The following is a 7,168-nucleotide window of genomic DNA, read 5'->3' as shown; positions in this document are numbered from 1 at the left end:
TGTCCTTTTGGCGCGAAAAGCAGGCGGGAGAAGGAAATATCTTTAACCAAAAATTATTCTCTTCTCAACAGAAAAGAATTCCCTCCTGTGCGTGCCTCCGTGAGTGAGAAATGGAGAGTCGCGCCAAAAATTAGTTCCAACAGAAGCATCATTTCCCCCGTACGCAGGCGACTCTTTTTGGGAAAGAAAATATCCCTCTCACACGTGCTTCCCTTTTTACTTATTTTTTATATTTATTATTTTTTGTTGTCCCATTTTATTTTCCACAAATTAAAAACCCAATTTTAATAATACTTGATTCCCGAAAACTGGAAGGACCCGAACTCGGAAAGACGACTCGGTAAAAATTAAAGCGACTCAACTCCTAAAAATTAGGCAAATTTGGAAAAAACTCAATTTAAAAAAATTAGAATGCTCAAATCGAAAGATTCGATTTTAAAACAAAAGAAGACCTATTTTTTTAATTTTTTTTTTAAATACCGAAACTCGATTTGAACACCGGGACTCAAATAAAAATTCCAGGACTTTGCTAAAACCATCGGGACTCAATTTAAAAACGTCGGGACTCAATCAAAAATATAAGGACTTGATTAAAAAAAAAAAAAAAACGGGACTCGGTTGTAAAACAAGACTCTGAATAAAAATACTAGGACTCAAATAGAAACGCCCGCACTCAACTAAAAATACTGGGACTCAAATTAACGTACTGAGACTTAATTTAAAAATATCAGACTTTTCGAAAAGGGTCCTCCAATTTTCGAAATTCAAAGTGAGCTTTTATTGCACCAGATCTTTTCAAAAATGGTCTGATTAAAATTGGGGTGTCGACATGTATTAAGGGAAAGCAAACCAATAAAAGGAGATTTGAAACTAATAGGACCTTGGACGTCTTAAAACTTATACATACGGATATTTGTGGGCCATTCCCTATGGTTACTTGGAATGGTCAACAATATTTTATAACGTTCATAGATGATTTTTCCAGATATGGCTATATATATCTCATTCATGAAAAGTCACAGTCACTGGAGGTGTTAAAAAATTTTAAAGATGAAGTTGAAAATCAACTCAACAAAAGGATTAAAGCCATCATTTTTGACCGTGGTGGTGAATTCTATAGTAGATATGATGGTTCAAGTGAACAACGTCCAAGGCCGTTTGCTAAATTCCTAGAGGAATGTAGTATTGTCCCTCAGTACACTATGCCGGGTTCGCCCACAATGAATGGTGTTGCTAAGAGATGAAATAGGACGCTTAAGGATATGATGAGGAGTATGATTAGTTATTCCACCTTGCTAGAATCACTCTGGGGAGAAGCACTTAAGGCTGCAGCATATATACTTAATAGAGTCCCAACTAAAGTGACTGCCAAAACCCTTTATGAACTTTGGACAGATAAAAAAACCTAGTCTAAACCACTTTCATATTTGGGGATGTCCAGCTGAGGCAAGACCTTATAGGCCTAATGAAAAGAAACCGGATTCAAGGACGGTGAGTTGTTATTTTGTTGGGAGGGGTACAAATTTTATGATCTCATAACTAAGTCGTTTTTTGAGCCAGGAAATGCCCAATTCTTTGAGGATGTCGAGTTTACGGGGGAAGATACAATTAGGGACTTTGTCTTTGAAAAGGAATATGTAGATATTCCCACAGGTGTTGTTAGCATTGATCAGGATTTTATTCTTGACCCTGTTCAAGACACATTAATTCAAGACAATGTCGTAGAACCTCCCACCCAAGAAATTATTCCAGGAGAACAAAATCTTACACCTCAAGAACCTATGCCATTAAGAAGATCCACTAGAGAGATAAAAAGTGCAGTGCCAGATGATTACATTGTATTTCTTCAAGAACATGAGGTAGACATTGGAGTGATGTTAGATGATCCTATTAACTTCTGTCAAGCCATGGAAAGTTCTAATTCTCATAAGTGGATTGATGCCATGAATGAGGATATTAAGTCCACGAAGGACAATGACGTGTGGGATCTTGTCCCATTTCCAGAAGGTACGAAACTCATTGATTGTAAATGGATATTTAAGACCAAGATGGATTCAAAAGGCAATGTGGAAAGGTACAAGGCTTGTCTTGTTGCGAAGGGCTTTACACAGAAAAAGGCATTGATTATAAAGAGACTTTCTCGCTGGTTTCTTTGAAAGACTCTTTTAGGATTATAATGGCATTAGTGGCGCATTTCAATCTTGAGTTACATCAGATGGATGTAAAGACAACGTTTTTCAATGGTAACATTGATGAGACAATCTATATGGTGTAGCTAGAAAACTTTGTGTCAAGAGACTCAAAGAATATTATTACGCCCCAACCTGGTTCTGTTAGGGAGCACTGCTTCTCTCCTCCTCCACCTGAACCAGACAATAGGGGGGCGGGCCTTATCGAACTAATGACTGGCCCCACAAACCAACATATGTCATTTTCAGTGTGTTTTTTGTCCTCACTCACACACTTTTTGAGAAAACTTCTCAAGCGGTCACCCATCCCAAGATTGCTCCAAGCCAAGCATGCTTAACTATGAAGTTCTTATAGGAAGGCTCCTGAAAAGAAAGGTGCACCTTATTGATATGGGTAGTAACATCTAGTCTTTTAAGCCTTTCATCCATGGGGTATCACATTCTCCCCCACTTATAGAATGCAACGTCCTCGTTGCGAACCCACATTTCCAAACTCAAGCGATGTGAATCTCATCACACTTCCGGCTGGGTGTTGGCTCTGATACCATTTGTAACGCCCCAAACTGAGTCTTCCATTGAGCACTGCGCCTCTCCTCCTCCACTTGGACCAGACAACAGGGGGTCAGGCCTTATCGGACTTAGGACTGACCCCACAAACCAACATATGTCCTTTTCAGTGTGTTTTTTGTCCGCACTCACACACTTCCTAAGAAAATTTCTCAAGTGGTCACCCATCCCAAGATTGTTCCAAGCCAAGCACGCTTAATTATGAAGTTCTTATGGGAAGACTCCCGAAAAGAAAGGTGCACCTTGTTGATATGGGAAGTAACATCTAGTCTTTTAAGCTTTTCATCCATGGGGTATCACAAATATGGTTTGCAAACTAAAGAAATCCATCTTTGGACTCAAACAGGCATCTCGACAATGGTATATTAAGTTTCATCAGGTAATTATCTCGTTTGGTTTTGAGATGAATTTAGTTGATGACTGTGTATATCATAAGTTCAGTGGGAGCAAGTATATTTTTCTGGTTTTGTATGTTGATGACATCTTACTTGCTAGTAACGATATAGGCTTATTGCACAAAACTAAGAGATTTCTAGCTAAGAATTTTGAGATGAAAGATCTTGGTGAAGCCTCTTTTGTGTTAGGGATACAAATACACCAGGATCATTCTCGGGGTACTTTAGGACTATCACAAAAAAGCTATATCGAAAAGGTTCTTAAAAGATATGGCATGCAAGATTGTGAACCAAGTGATACCCCTATGGCTGAAGGAGACAAATTTAGTCTCAATTAGTGCCCTAAGAATGATTTTGAGGTAAAGGAAATGCAAAAGATTCCCTATGCTTCAGCTATAGGTAGTCTAATGTATGCTTAGGTTTGTACGCATTCGGATATTGCATACGTTACTGGGATGTTGGGCAGGTATTTAAGTAATCCAAGAGTAGACCATTTGAAAGCAGCTAAATGGGTCTTGCGGTACTTACAGAGAATAAAAGAATGCATGCTCACGTATTAGAAGTTAGATCAGCTTGAGATCATCGGGTATACTGACTTTGATTTTATAGGATGCCGAGATAGTATGACATCTACATTGGACTATATCTTTCTGCTTGTTGGAGGTGCCATCTCCTGGAAAAGTGCTAAAAAGTCTCTTCCACCATGGCTACAGAGTATATGGCGTGTTATGAGGCGTCTAATCACAGAGTATGGCTACGGAATTTTGTCACAGGACTGTGCATAATGGATAGCATTGATAAACCACTTAAGTTATTTTGTTACAATAAATCTGCAGTTTTATATTCCAACAAAAACAGGAGCTTGATGAAGTTGAAGCATATAGACATCAAGTTCCTAGTTGTTAAAGAAAAAGTTCATAGTGGTTAGTTGTCTATAGAGCACATTGGTACAAACTCCATGGTTGTGGATCCGCTTACTAAGGGATTGCCACCCAGACAGTTTCATGAGCACGCTACTCAGATGAGTGTCATATTTCTAAATGATGTTCAGTTTTAGTGGGAGTTTGTAATTTATGAATGTTTTTTTATATAGACATGTTGTTAGTTATTCCAGTTTGTGGATTATTTTGAGGTTATTTTATGTAGAAATAAAGTTTGGTTTTCACACTCTGATTTATGTTATGGTTTGATCTCACTAAGGTTTAAGGTGGACCAATTGGAAATAGGCATGTTAAGATCACATTGCATGAAATTTCCATGCTACACATCCATATCATAATCCATGTTATTCAGTTGTATTGGCATATGTGACTATTGATGGGTTGAGTTACGAATATTGTAACAAGGGCCGCTTTGATCCTATATTAGTATAATTGATGGATCGGATTGATTATAGATACATTTCGGTATGGTAGCAAAGTTGAGCTCATTTGGTTATTTTTTGCAACACATAATTATGAGGTTACACATATAGCCTAAGTGGGAGATTGTTGGATCAAAATTCAATTATGGGCATATATGTGAAACAATTATGTGTTGTGGATTGTCTAATAAGGAATTGCCCTATTTAAAAGTGATCGGTTATTTTGGATTATAATGAGCTTTAATGTATTCGAAATGGTTGTGAACCTTCAATGTATAGATACTTTAATGGTTACTTCTGTTTATTATGATGGGCGAAAACGGAAATACACATATATGGCCAACGGTTATATATATAGTGGTTATGTTTCCGGGATCACACAGACGGTTTTATAATTTCTTTTTTGTCATCCCATTGCCAAAAGAGAATACAGAGAATGCAGAAGGAATTCTTTGGACATTACGTGTTGATCTGGAAGACCATCCACACGGTTCGACACATCTTGGAATGCAATGGATTCAGGTACACTTCCGCATTCAATTTAATATTCTTGATGATTTGACATAACTGATTCTGGCATGATGATGGTTCTCATCAATTAAAGAAATACTCTTTAAGTTCCTACACTAGGGTCTTCACGTAAGTGTAGTCTCTCATTTTTCTCATTCTCACCACCCAATTGAAGCATGTATACGACGATTTGTTTTATAATAACTTCTCATTAAGATAATCAATAAAATAAAAAAAATAATAAAAATAATGAATACATAGAAAATAATAATAATAAAACAACACCATCTTGGTGGGCTAGTCTCCTAATGAAGGTGTAACGCCCCGAACCCTTAAACACGGGTTTGGCGCGTTATGCCTGGTAAAATCCTGATAAATCATAGTCCATAACATACGCAGCGGAAAACATAATCATAATCTCCATATAACAATACACCATAACATCGTAATACTAGAGTTTACTACTTCCTATCTAAATTTCACAATATCCATCCAACACCTGCATTTTCATATCTACATACATTTCCAAAACATTTCAGTATTTTCATAACCATTCCACCCTTAAAAGACTTACAAACATAACAACATAAATAATTACATCCAAAATATCATCAACATATACCCTGTTTCTTTATATTCCTCAAAAAGACTAAATACCCTCGAGCTCCCTAAGCCCGACCTCGAGAATGTCCTGAAAAAGAAACATTCATATTCGGGTGAGACACATTTCAGTAAGGGAAGAAACATACATATTAAAACAGTGTGTGGCCAACATGAGGTAAATAGATATTATTTTTTATTTCATTTGCAAATCATCATATTACATTAAAATCGTTTTTTGAACCTAAACAATTACATGCAAATATTTAACCCACGAGATTATCTAATGATAGGGATGATTATCCGCCCATACAAGTAGCACCCCTCTACTCTGATACTTAGGTAACCCTAAGGTCACAATTAAAACATATCAGAGCACTCACCTTACTTAGTAAGCCCTCAAATGTTAGATTAATCTCGTACTCACACAGTTCAACAATAGTTTACCGGCAAAGGTCCTAAGGATAGGAAAATCTACCCGATCATACAAGTAGGTTCCCTCTGCCCTAGTACGTTATGCGACTACTGTCACATCTGTAACTACTAGTGCACTCGCCTTACTCAGCAAGCCCTCAGGCGAAAGGTACGTCTCGCCCAATCGTAACATGTTCTATGTACATACATATTTCTAATATCATAATACATCATTCTTTTTTTCATTATTCAATCATACACATTTGTTCATATTCATAACTTAACATTGCATTGCATTTCACTTTAAGTGACTTTTTCCCATTTGTATCATTCACATTTCACATTTCATTTCATTGCATAACATTTTTTTTTTCATTCATTTGTACTACAGCTGGTCTTTAGTCATCATCAGTTAGTCCACATAGAAATGCCTAAAATCTGCTATAGTTAGTCCACATAGAAATGCGTTAAAATCTGCTAACATGATTGTCTTTCAGCTGTCTTATATTTATATGGTTGCATTTAACATACACAGGCAACGTAATCCATATCATATTTTATTCCTAGTATTTTACTTATTTAACCTACATCTCATACATTTAATATATATTTGCACGGAATCTCATGCCACACAATTTAATAGTAAAATTCATACATATTCCTGTAAAATAGGCCAACCCATATTTAACATTCATAAACTAGAAAATACTTTAATTTCTTATATAATTATTTTGAAAAATATTTCTCACTTTCATCAGTTCAATTTCGCATATAAGTATATAATAAAACAACCCTAAGTTCAAAAAATATATTTTAACATGGTTGGCATTTTAAATCCACATAAAAGCATATACAAATAAATAACACATAATCCATTTTAATTCATGAAAAACCTTGTTTAATACATAAATTTCCCCCTTACCTGAATTCTCGAACTACACCGACAGGAATCCCACAAAGATGCCCGTGGCGCTCACCTAGACCCTGATTCAAAAATCCTAATTCCATTTAAATTATTCTTAAATAAAATACTATTTAAATATTTTCTAGGGTCATAATTTTCAAATTAACAGTTATACCCGCAAATTTAACTAATTTGTCAAATTTTCCAAATCTCACTTTCCCTTTGG

This window comes from Malania oleifera, chromosome 2 (assembly GCF_029873635.1).
Source record: "Malania oleifera isolate guangnan ecotype guangnan chromosome 2, ASM2987363v1, whole genome shotgun sequence".
NCBI lineage: Eukaryota > Viridiplantae > Streptophyta > Magnoliopsida > Santalales > Ximeniaceae > Malania > Malania oleifera.
Note: the sequence above shows the minus strand (reverse complement) of the source record.